The sequence below is a fragment of the Callithrix jacchus genome, chromosome 2, assembly GCF_049354715.1.
Source record: "Callithrix jacchus isolate 240 chromosome 2, calJac240_pri, whole genome shotgun sequence".
Taxonomy (NCBI): domain Eukaryota; kingdom Metazoa; phylum Chordata; class Mammalia; order Primates; family Cebidae; genus Callithrix; species Callithrix jacchus.
Genome location: NC_133503.1, coordinates 26197032 through 26209995, shown reverse-complemented (window position 1 = coordinate 26209995; position 12964 = coordinate 26197032). Strand labels below are relative to the sequence as shown.

Here is a 12964-nt window from a genome sequence, read left to right as displayed (position 1 = left end):
TTTCCTGAGTAGGATTTCCTTCTTGGAAACCTCTTTCCTGAAGTCATGTTTTAAGCTTTGTCAGCTCTGGTAAGTCAGTTATCATTCCTATACCAACTTTCTATCTCAAAAAAAAATCATGGTAATTTCTTCTTCATTGTCTCCTCCCCCATTCTCTTTACATTTTGAATTTGGACTTTTTACATTTATTTTACTATTGCTTCAGTGAATTTTTATTGAACTGGAGTGACAATAAACCATATTTCAGCACACCTTGTTAAAAGGCAGTTCAGATTTCCCTTAATCTTTTTGCATGGCTTTATAGTATCAGATAATTTTAGAAAATGATATAAAATATAATGAAGTGATTCATACTCCAGAGGCTCATCAGCCCTTTTCTGGGATAGGGCATCTATAAGGGCAAATGACCAGGGGGCGCATATATCAGGCCTGAAACAGCAGTGTTCATTGGAGAAAATTCAGACTGTGGGGGTTGCAGGCAGGGGGAACCTTTTTATTCTGTTTATTCTAGGCCATCGTGGAGTTCTAGCAAAGCCAGACTTCAGACTGCCTGAGAGGGACTGCTCTCTAATCAGCTGCGTGATTAGGAGTGGTAAGAGGCCATGATACAATAGCAGTCTGACGTGATGGAATCCTGGCAGCAGCCCCAGCCCCCACCTAGAGAATGGCAAAGCTACAGAATAAACTGCCAATAGCACGCTCAACTCCAGGAGCCTGAACCCTCAGGCGGCTTGGCAAAGTGCCTTGTGCCCCAATGTCATGGTTGCGGTGGAGTCACCCATTTCAAAGGGCCTGCAAAATCAGACAATGGGGATAGTGGCAGCAATCGCAATGGGCTCAAGATTAAATAACTTTTGTTGATTTTTTTCAAGTACTTACAAGCTCCCTGGATTCCTATGGAACTCTACAGAAGGACATAATAAGAAAATTAGGTTTAAAGAAAATAATACATGTGAAATTTCTTACACACTTGAGTTGGTGAGTTAAATGCCATGTAGTTGATATGTGGTTTAAATGTTGTCCCACTGTCTCATTATGGCTTGATGTAAATTCATATGAAACTGGGATATTTAAAAGCCTATTGGGACAGTAAAATAGAGTTGATTTATTCCCTGGAAAGATTATGGAGACCATTTGTTGCTATGAACATTTCACTATATTGGTTCCTTGACATTCCAACCCCAGGGAGACAGTATAGTGATGAAGATGGAGAAATAGAAGCTGAAACAGCACAATTTGAAGAGGGGGCAAAAGCAACACTTTGATGTCCCTAGGTCATATAGACCAGTGTGAGGTCAGCAAAGCCTGGAGGACCATGGGCTCTCTCCCTAGATTGGACCAGAAGCCCAAGCTATAGTTTTAGGAACTGGCTCAGAGAGCACCCACTTAACTCACCTGTGACATCTTGGGCAGATCAAGTGCTTCTCTAGTCTGCTGGCTACTCTCATAGATTGAGGATCACAGGTGTGTGAGCACCCATCCCGCTTGGGCTTGGAGGTGGATCAAATCCAGATTGGTGAGTTTTGGGAACTTGGGCAAAGTGTGGGTAGAGTTTCTGAGGGTAGGATGATGAGGACATTTGGCTTGGGGACTGAGAAGGACCATTTTTTTCTTACGAAATTAAATCTTTACTAAGACTACTGCCATTAGGGGCAAGTACTGAAGAAGACCATGTGTTTCAAAGTAAGTAGCCTGATAAGATCTTGTTTGGGTTAAAAATATAAATTTATCTTATTTTCATTTTCAATATCTTATTTTACAGGGTTATCTATTAAGAGATGCTATGAGTGGCTGGGTGCATCGGCTCACGCCTATAATTCCAGCACTTTGGGAGGCCGAGGTGGGTGGATTGCCTGAGGTTAGGAGTTCGAGACGAGCCTGATCAACATGGTGAAATCCCATCTACTGAAAATACGAAAAATAACCAGGCATGGTGCGCATGCCTGTAATCCCAGCTACTCGGGAGGCTGAGGCAGGAGAATCATTTGAACCCAGGAGGTGGAGGTTGCAGTGAGCCGAGATCATGTCATTGCACTCTAGCCTGGGTGACAAGAGTGAACCTCCATTTAAAAAAAAATGCTTTGAGCAAACAGCATTGCACAGTTGAGTAGTTTACAGGATCTTTAGCAGAAGACAGGGAGTCTCTTACCAACAAAAGGCGTTCCAATGCCTGGAATTCAATCATATGGATACCTGTATGTTTTAGTTATAAAGTGGCTGATTTTAGGTAAAAAGAAAAACTAAGGGAAAAAAATCCTCTAGTGAGTGGGAAATAATACCTACAAGGCAGTCCTCAGTGTTCCTTGGCCTGTCACTCCAATCTCTACCTCCAGCTTCCCATAGCCATCTCCATATTTCTCCTTTTCTCAAATCTCCCCTCATTTCTCTTAGAAGGATGCTAGTCATTGAACACAGGGCCTTTGTAAATCTGGATAATCTCATCATAATATTCTTTACTGAATTACATCTGCAAAGCCCTTTTCTCCAAATAACATCACCTTCACAGATACTCAGGTTGGGGTCTGGATATATCTTTCAAGGGCCACTATGTAACTCATGACAAAGGCCTAATTCGTTTTTCCTGATTAGCCCACACAGCTCTCCCCCTCTGGGATCATGCAGTGCTGTTCTGTTTGTGTGCCTGTCTCACAGGAGCAATTAGGAGATCTTTATACTTGGTTTCTCGAGCACAACGCCTGATTTACCATAAGGCTTCTTCGTGTTTGTTGAACTTAAGCTAAGTCGCTTGCATCACGTCCTGAGTATAAGCCTGACTCGAAGCAGTGATTTGTTACTCAGATTATAGCCACTCACCATACCCTGGGAAGTCAGCATGCTCCTACCAAGGCTATACATTTCTGAACTGGGAAACACTTTACGCAGAGCTAGTCATCTTTTTTATGTCTTATATAAGGGGTCAAGTGGAGAGGGCAGCTACTCGATTACTCATTTTTATTCATTCATTTGTTCATCCATTTGACAAACACTGAACACCTTTCCCGAGCCAGGCCTTGCCCCTGCATTTGAGATACAATGTGTGTATGGTAAAACCCTCAGCATCTGGGCTGGGATTGGAACCAGTGAACACTCAATTTACATTTATTGTGGTCATGGCTTGAGTGTAGAAGGGAGTGTAGGGTGCTGTGAAAGTTCTAAGACAGGCCCCTGAACTTAGACTGGTGGTCAGGGAGATAGTCCTGGAGGAAGTGACATAAATGCTGAGACCTGGACAGATGGGGTGGTCACCTCAAGTGCATTGCAGTGGTGGCAATGGAGATGGAGAGAATGAATTTCAGAAATGTAGGTGGTAATGTAGGAAAGTTTTTTTTTTGAGATGGAGTCTTGCTCTGTCATTCAGGCTGGAGTGTAATGTCACGATCTTGGCTCACTGTAACCTCCACTTCCTGGGTTCAAGTGATTCTCCTGCCTCAGCCTTCTGAGTAGCTGGGATTACAGGCACGCACCACCACACCCTACTAATTTTTGTATTTTTAGTAGAGACAGGGTTTCACCACGTTCGTCAGGCTGGTCTTGAACTCCTGACCTCAAGTGATCCTCCAGCCTTGGCCTCCCAGAGTGTTGGGATTAGAGGCGTGAGTCACTGCGCCTGGCCAGGAAAGGTTTTATCAACCTGAAAGCAAGGGGCTGAAGCACAAAATATGATTTAAAGAGTTTCCTGAGCCAAAGTAAGGACAGCATCCTGAAAGTCTTAGACCCAGGTAACCTTGGATATCTGAGCTCTGTTTGGTATTTGTTACAGAAAGGTTTTTATTTTTATTTATTCTTATTTTATTATTTATTTAGTTTTGAGATGGAGTCTCACTCTGTTGCCCAGGCTAGAGTGCAATTGTGCAATTTCAGCTTACTGCAACCTCTGCCTCCTGAATTCAAACGATTTTTCTGTCTCCCAAGTATCTGGGATTATAGGCACCTGCCACCATGCTCAGCTAGTTTTTGTATTTTTAGTAGAGATGGGGTTTCAGCATGTTGGTCAAGCTGGTCTCAAACTTCTGACCTCAGGTTATCCACTGGCCTCAGCCTCCCAAAGTGCTGGGATTACAGAAAAGGCATACAAAATTTATTAATGTGTACATGGGAAAGACTACAGAGTGACCGCCCAACCCCCTAATGGGGTGCATCTTGAGCTTACAGAAATAATGAAGACTCACTGCAAGACCAAAACCAGGTTATGGTGGTAAACCAGGTTATAGTGGCAAGACAGGTTATGGGAGGGGGAGAAGAACAGGCTTGGTTCACAAAAGTGGTCTTGTTAGATAGCAAAGTAGCAGCTTTCAGAGAGAATAGATGGTAAATGTTTCCTTCAGACATTTAAAGGTGTCAGACACTCAGGTAATCTTTCTTAGGTCTGAACGAGGGAGGACCTTCCTGCATGAATGCAGATTCTCTTCAGATGCAAATCTTCCCCACAAAAGGCAGCCTTGCAGGGCTGCTGCGTTTTGCTAGTACATTGGCAGCCAACTCAAAATATGTCAGGTAATATACTTCGGGGTAAAATATTTTTACTTCCTTCACTAGTACCTGGGAACTCATTAGAAAGTCACATTTTCAGAAAATGTAGTGATGTGGCCCTGTATTCTTAGCTTTAAAAAGCCTTCCAGCATATTTGGATGCACTTTGATGTAGTTTGAGAGACACTGCCTTAAAGAATTGCATCCTTAGCTAAATGCATAGTAAAACCAAAAGCAAAGCCAAATAGTATCTAAATGAAATCAAATTAAAATGCAAATCCCCATGGGGTTACTTTGCAGCACAACTTATTTTTAAATTAGATTACCATGTAAATGAATCAGATTCTTTTTAACGTAACAGCTGGCTGACAGCTGGCTTTGACAGGGTGGAAGCCTGTGGGACCACAGAACAGCAAGGCCTTGGCTAGGAATGTGGGGCACACAGTGGAGGAGAACTCGAAGAATGTGTTAGTAGTTTCGTTGCTGTGATTAAGGAAGTTGGCAAGTTGCTGCCAATCAAGTCTTGTGTTGAGGGGGTGTTTTTTAAAATTAGAGGAGCCTTTTGGAAAGATTCTCTAGCTCTGGTTCCTGAACATGAGGGGTTTGGTTTTCCTCCATGTAGCCACTAGATGGCAGTCTCACACCATTTTTCAAGCAGCCAGCCCTGTCTAAATTTAGGGGGGAAATGAGCCTAGGAGTTTGAAAAGGATGCCAGCTCATTCGTTTTTTATCCTGCGTGTGGTTTTGACATTCTGTTTTTTTGGACTTCATCCATTAATTATAACACTCAAAGTTTTTTGTTCACTGAGAGGCAAAGAGCCAAAGCTTTAATTAAACCCGTGGGGGCACTGCCTTGCGGCAGAGAAGGGTAATTGTCATGCGCCAGCACTTACATAAATTGTTTCATTTACTTTTCACATCAGCCCCATGAAATAAGCGTTGTTATCCATAATTTTACATAGGAGAAAGCCGACCGTCAGAGAGGCTTAGCAAGAGCCCAAGACCACCCAGCAGAAACGTAGAAATGAATTTGCCAGTAAACCACATTCATTCAATTCTTGAGGAATAGTCATTGCAATTAGTAGGTTTATTGCAATCTTAGGAAAGTATAGCTAGATTCAACTCCAGGTTTTATGATAAAATAACAATTATATACAAGGTTTTTTTTTCATAAAAAATATATTCTCAGTATTGCAATATTAAAGTTCCACTGGCTTTATTTGCAGGATGGCAAGTTAGCCTTTTCTAGATTTATTATAGAAAATAAATCAGTTTATTTTTATGTTTTTTGAGACAGATTCTCACTCTGTGACCCAGGCTGGAGTGGTGCAGAGGCGCTATCTCTGCTCACTGCAGCTTCTGCCTCTGGGTTCAAGTGATTCTTCTGCCTCAGCCTCCTGAGCAGCTGGGATTACAGGCGCCTGCTGCCATGCCCAGCTAATTTTGGTAGTTTTAATAGAGACGGGGTTTTTGCCATGTTAACCAGGCTGGTCTTGAATTCCTGACCTCAATTGATCCACCTACCTCAGTCTCTCAAAGTGCTTGGATTACAGGCCTGACTCACCGTGCCTAGCTGGAAATAAATCAGTTTTAGGATTTAGAAATTAAATATCTGATTCTAACTGAATGTTAGAATTGTAACCCCTTAGTTTCAAACTGTAATCTATTTGCATAGAAATTTAGGTGTGATTTTCTTATAGTAGGCATCACTTTCTACTTTGTATTAAAGTTGCATCCGTACCTAAAATCCTCTACTTCCTTGTGAATCCAGGAAGGCAGGCTCCTTGCCTGAGTCATGTTTTAATATTCTTGGCTTACATTGCCTGTATCGATTGTTTCTCTAAAGCATTGAACTTAGTTCTCATAGAGATAGCATCTTTTCTCCCTTTTTGCACTAATTTTTCTTTGCCTTATGTATTAAATTTTACTGACTAGGTGCAAACACACTCTTAGTAAGCATGCAGCTGGAGGCAGCAGAAGTGTGTATGGCATTCCAGGAGGTCACGTACAAGCCTCAAACATTCAGCCTAGCCTGCAATCAGTAGCTTTTGCAGAGGAGATCACGAATTTTCATCAATCTGCTGAGTCTAGTAAGAGAGTTTCTACTGTATCTGGATTGTATCTATCAGATAGGCTGACAAAACCACCAGGTGGAAACCATGAATTGTATTAGTCCATCTCAATAATAAGGAACCTTTGGCTGCAATTTTTTCTATCTGACTTTTCTGAATCAACTGCTATCTTGACATACTATAGAGGCAGCAGCTTCTTCTTCTTCTTTTTTTTTTTTTTTTTTGAGACAGAGTTTTGCTGTATTGCCCAGGCTGGAGTACAGTGGCATGATCTTGGCTCACTGCAACCTCTGCCTCCCAGGCTCAAGTGATTCTCCTGCCTCAGCCTCTTGAATAGCTGGGATTACAGGAGTGTGCCACTACACCTGGCCATCTTTTTTGTATTTTTAGTAGAGACGGTGTTTAGCCATGTTGCCCAGGCTGGTCTTGAACCCCTGAGCTCAGACAGTCTGCCCAAGAGGCAGCTTCCTGTTGGGAGAAATAACCAGCTTGAGTGATAGATTCTGTAAAGATTGGTTGGTCTTCTTGGGGAAGAAAAATTAAATAAAATAATTAACTATGTAAAGAAAAGATTTAATAGACACTTCTCTTGTCAGGCAAGGGGAGTAATATTTATTGAGTACCAACTTTATGCTGTGCACTGAGTCAGATTGCACACATCACCTGATTCATTTCTTACAATAGTATGATAAATTAAAATTTCTTATTCCCATTTTACCAATGAGGAAACTGAGTCTCAGAAAGCATTCAGTAACTTACATGTGATAAAACAGCTAGTAAGTGGCAGGAAAGTATCTTGAAAGTATCAAGAGTGTGTGTAATCAGGGCTTGGGCAAAATTGGTGCAAAATAATTTATGATGAGTGAAACATCTACATTTTTGTAAGAACTGGATCAGTAAAAATGCTGTGCTGAATCATATTGGAGCCTGAAGCCAAAGGAGTTTTTTGATGCCTCTTAAATTTTGTGCCAAGACAGGAGCCTCATTTGCTTTGCCGGAGGCCCAGCCCTGGAAATACTGCAAAGTGCTTGTTAAAACAGCTTTTTTCCAACATCTATCTAGTAACAATTTATTGAGTGGCTACCGTGCGCCAGTCACTATGACCGGGTTTTGAAACAAAACATTAAGTCAAAACGTACCTGATTTCTGCTTTCCCGTTACTTGTGGAATACCCTGCTCAAAGCTGGAAAGTATTATATAATGGATGACACTTAGTCACTTACTCCTTCATTGTAGATCAGGAAAATGTGGCAAACTTGAGCCATGAAATTGTACTTTCATGGCCCCTATTTCTCTGCTGAATTTTACAACTTCAGAAAAAAATTTGTAGATTGAGATCACGGAGTATTACATTTGATCTTTGGGAATAAACCATGTTCTTCAGGATCTCCTCTTTCATTCGTATCCTCTGACCAGGCAGATTGGAATATTGTCCTAATCATGGAGTCCATCCATTATCTTTCGGTTTCATAGTGATTACAAGCATGAGTTTTGGCAAAGCCAGACTTGAGTCTGTGAGTTATTAAGAACAACTGGTACCCCAGTTCTACTGGTAACTTTGGAGAACTTATTTAACATCTCTGTGCTACTGTTTCATCATAAATGGTGGACAATAAGAGTAGTAAGTGAAACTATATCAGGTGCTTAGAACAATTCATGGTACATAGTAGATGCATAATGTAAGTGACCTTCTATTATAGTAATGGCAGCAGTAGGTATGTCACTAACTCTGTAATCCTTTGTAAATTACTTGGCTTATGTAAGCTTCAGTTACCTCAATTGACAAATGAAAGAAAGTAATTGTACCTCCATCCTGAGGCTCTTGTGATAACTAAGGCAGAGAATAAATGAAGATCACTTGGCTTGGCATATAAATGCTTGGAAAAATGTTAGCTCTTTTGTTTTTCATATGACTCTTTTTAACTAAAGATCCTTCAAAATTCAATGGCAGTTACAGATCATTTACCTTCTGTACTTGGTGTTGTTCATAGTGCCTGGTAAATAACAGTACTCAATAAATCTTTGATTAAAGCATACAGAAAGAAATTCTGTATGCTTTACATTAGAGTCATAAAAGCCCATAAGTAGCTGAGGTGTGTATGCAATGGTGAAGTAAGGGTCATTTTCATTGTGTGTGTGTGTGTGAGAGAGAGAGAGAGAGAGAGAGAGAGAGAGAGAGGAAAGAGGAGAGAGAGGGAGGGAGGGGGGAGAGAGAGGGAAGGGGGGGAGAGAGAGAGGGGAGAGAGAAAGAGGAGAGAGAGGGAGGGAGGGGACGAGAGAGGGAAGGGGGGAGAGAGAGGGTAGGAGGGAGAGAGGGGGGAGAGAGAGAGAGAGGGGAGAGAGAGGAGAGAGAGGGAGGGAGGGGGAGAGAGAGGGAAGGAGGGAGAGAGAGAGGGAGAGAGAGAGAGCGAGAGCGAGAGAGAGAGAGAGAGAGAGAGAGAGAGAGAGAGAGAGAGAGAGAGAGAACGAACATATAAGAAAGTAAATGAGTTGTCTTGGCTATGTGGGCTCTCTTTTGGTTCCATATGAAGTTTAAGGTGGTTTTTTCCAGTTCTTTGAAGAGGGTCATTGGTAGCTTGATGATAGCGTTGAATCTATAAATTACTTTGGGCACTGTGGCCATTTTCACAATATTGATTCTTCCTAACCATGAGCATGGAATGTTTTTCCATCTGTTTGTGTCCTAGTTATTTCGTTGAGCAGTGGTTTGTAGTTCTCCTTGAAGAGGTCCTTTACATCCTTTATTAGTTGCATTCCTAGGTATTTTATTCTTTTTGTAGCAATTGTGAATGGCAGGTCGTTCTTGATTTGGCTCTCTTTAAGTCTATTATTGGTGTATAGGAATGTTTGTGATTTCTGCACATTGATTTTGTACCTATGCAACTGTGACACGCTAAAAGCCCCATAAAACTGCATATCTCAACCATACCTTCACTTTCTGTTGAAACTGCTCTCTGTAACCCCTAATGTGACAGGCAAGCAGTCCAAACCCACGCCATCTTGGCCCCTGCAACTTGTAATAAGTAATTAAGGTCTGTGATTTCCACCCTACCCAGACAATGTATAAACAAATGCTTATCTTAACTTTTGTGAACCACTTAAGTAACAATCAGAATGTCAAACATCCCCTGGCCCTCGGAGTGTCCAGAGCCCCTCACCCTCATCTTCACCCAGGAATCCACTGGAATGTCCAGAGCCCCTCACCCTCATCTCCGCCCAGGAGGAGATTTATAGAACCCCGCTAGCCCTCAGAATGTCTGAAGCCCCTCACCCCCACCCCTGCCCCTCACCCTCACTCCTGAGGTGGTTTTATAGGTGTGAAAAGTCTTGACACCCTCCTTTTGGGGCCACTGGTTGGAGAGACGCAAGTCCTCCATAGCCACTGGCAATAAAAACCCTGCAATTTGGCATACTTTTGTCTTGGTTTTGACTTTCTTTGCTTGGGCCAGTACAACACAACAATCCTGCATGTTCTGCACATGTACCCCAGAACCTAAAGTGCAATAATTTATATATATATATATATATATATATATATATATATATATATATATTTAAAAAAGCAAAGTAAATGAGATACTCCATTGAATTTTGGTGAATTTTGTGCTTCCCTTGCTTATGTTTAATAAAGTTTACATAGAAGAAAGCTTCAAAAAGACAATGCAGATTTTCACAAGTGGAAAAGAATATTCACAGTTCTGTGACTATCAATTTCTCTGACAAATCACCCAAGTCAAGTGAAGTTATTCAAATATATATCAGAACAGATTATTAGTTCATTGTTGGCTCATTAGTTCTTTAAGCCAAAGAGCACAGAACAGTGGAATTATATTTTTTGATCCTCTCCTTGATCATGTTCTCGGCTGAGCTAACCCTTTTATTTTCTTTCCATATCTTTCTCAAAAGTTAGAGAAAAAAATACAGGTCAATCAATATTGACTTTGAAGATGAAAAGCTCTAACTTTCTTAGAGTACATCTTTTAAGCTGATGCCACTGAAATGAGAATTCATGAGCCCTCCACCCCACATTCAGAAAGCCTTTATCTTTATTTACTACCAGTTAAATCGTTTTGAATAATTGACCATAAGAAATAATCAGCTCAGTTGTTGGGAGATCTGGCTGTAGTGTTTTTGTCATCCCAATGTCAAAATTGTTGAACTAATAAAAAAACTCATGATCTTTTTGAATTTTGCTTGTTCTTATTAAACAACCAGTTGGATTAAACCATCCACTTAAGAAAAAAGCTAGTTAGGAGTGGGAACTTCTGGGTCATACTGCCTGGCTTTGAATTCCAATTATACGGTCTCTCATTGGTGAGATTTTGTAGTTTATTTAAATTTTCTGAGCCTCAGCTCCCTCATCTATAGAATGGAGATAGTAATATCTGTCTCTTGTTGTTGAAGAAATTAAGTAAAATAATGCATGTAAAGTGCTTGGCAGTGCTGGCATATTGCAAGTGCTCAATAAATAATAATCGTCATCATCATTATGCAGCTGATTGGGCATCAGAGAGCTGCAGCCACTGATGAAGTCACTTCTGTAAGGGGAAAAGTCAGAGTGCATGTTTTTTCAAGGTTGCTATTTTGCAAACTTTAATATTAATGTACTCAATTCAAGATGAGCTTCAGAAAAATTGGATAGTTGAAGAGGAAAATTACCTAATCAACAATGCAATTTAAAAAGGTTGCTTCAAATTACACCAAATGCTAAAACTGAACAGTTAGGGAATAAGAATATGAATATGTCATGCTCTGCATTATTTTATCTTCTCATTTGCACCCCACATACACTTTCTTAAAAAAATATTGGTGGCCAGGTGCGGTGGCTCACGCCTATAATCCTAGCACTTTGGGAGGCCAAGGTGGGTGGCTCACGAGGTCAAGCGATCGAGACCATCCTGGTCAACATGGTGAAACCCCGTCTCTACTAAAAATGCAAAAATTAGCTGGGTGTGGTGGCATGCGCCTGTAGTTCCAGCTACTCGGAGGCTGAGGCAGGAGAATTGCTTGAACCCAGGAGACGGAGGTTGCGGTGAGCTGAGATCGCGCCATTGCACTCCAGCCTGGGTAATGAGAGCAAAACTCCGTTTCAAAATGTATATATATATGTGACTAGAATTTCTTTCAGTGATATGGGAAAGAATATTTTATATGTAAACTATCTCTTTGAAGCTGATTACAACTTTTGCAAAGAGATTTAAACATATCGGAAGTTTTCCAAACAGTTGAACACAAAGAAATACAAGTTCAGGGTAAAGTATTTTAATATAATCACTTCTACCATCAGGTAAAGACGTGTAGGTATTTGATTTAAGGGGAAAAACTGATGATATTTATGAGTCATTCTAAAGAAACTCATATGAATAAAAGTATTTGAGGGTCTGCTATTTGAAAGATCTTGTATATAGGGCTGTCAAAAATGTACTTTATTTTTGAAAGAGATCAAGAGCCTATTCATTTCTCTGTTTCATGAAATTTATTTATTTTACTTTACTACATATTTATTTATCTTACTTTGCTACATATTTTACTTTACTACATATTTTACTACATACATATTACTTTACTACATATCAGGATAATCCACTGGCAGTTTTCATATAGAGGATGATTATTGAAAGTGATCAGTTCTAACTCTGACTTTTCCAGGAATTAGGCAAGTATAAGGCTGATTTTTCTGCTTAGGTACTACTGGCAGACAGATTAGGGTTTTAGAAGCTTTGTAAGAATTGTGTTTGAGACCAGAAAAAAAATTGTTTTGAGTGGCTCAAAAACACGAGAAAAATGCACAAAAAGAATGAATATTAAATCAAATACTCATAGAACATATTTTGTAAATGTTAATGATTCTTTAATATTCTAGTCATAAGAATTCTATTCAATTTAAAATCTTGTTTTAATTTTCTTTCCTTGTAAGCATTTCCAAGTATTGGGGATGATTGCTTGTATAAATGAAGTATATTATATTACTTAGAGTCAAATAATTTAGCAAATAAAATTTATAAAATGTTTAAGGATGTTTTTATGGCAAAAAAAATTTTAATGAGGGATTTGAGATGCATTTTCCCATGATTGATATGGTGAAAGGGGGAACATTGTAAATGGAAGAGTGATTGCAATCATCTCAAAAGATCCCTGGGCTGGGTTTATGCTTAGCTGGATATTTCTCTCTACATGACCAGTATGATAGTGGTTGAACACCATGACGGGATTAAGGGCTAAAAGCAAAGACAGCAAGCTCTATTTGTGCCTGTCTCATCATTAAGTCAACAGAAAATAAACAAAGTAGTTGCTTTTCGGTCAATAATGTCAGCGGGGTACTGTACTACTATAATGGCCTGTCAGCTCAGATCCACTTATATAGAAAGATGATAGAGGTCGGGGGAGATGCTGTTTTCATCATTGTCCTGTGAGTCGACCTAC

The 12964-nt window shown here is 40.2% G+C and overlaps 1 long non-coding RNA gene across 4 annotated transcripts in view; it reads left to right on the top strand.

The window, feature by feature from the left end:
- Positions 1-1340: 1340 nt before the first annotated feature.
- The window catches only part of LOC103789015 (uncharacterized), a 724824-nt gene continuing 713200 nt past the window's right edge, over positions 1341-12964 (top strand). For all 4 annotated transcript variants that reach the window (XR_013530713.1, XR_013530714.1, XR_013530711.1 and 1 more), the window contains exon 1: positions 1341-1516. This is a non-coding gene — a long non-coding RNA (uncharacterized LOC103789015). The remainder of the gene's footprint in view (positions 1517-12964) is intronic.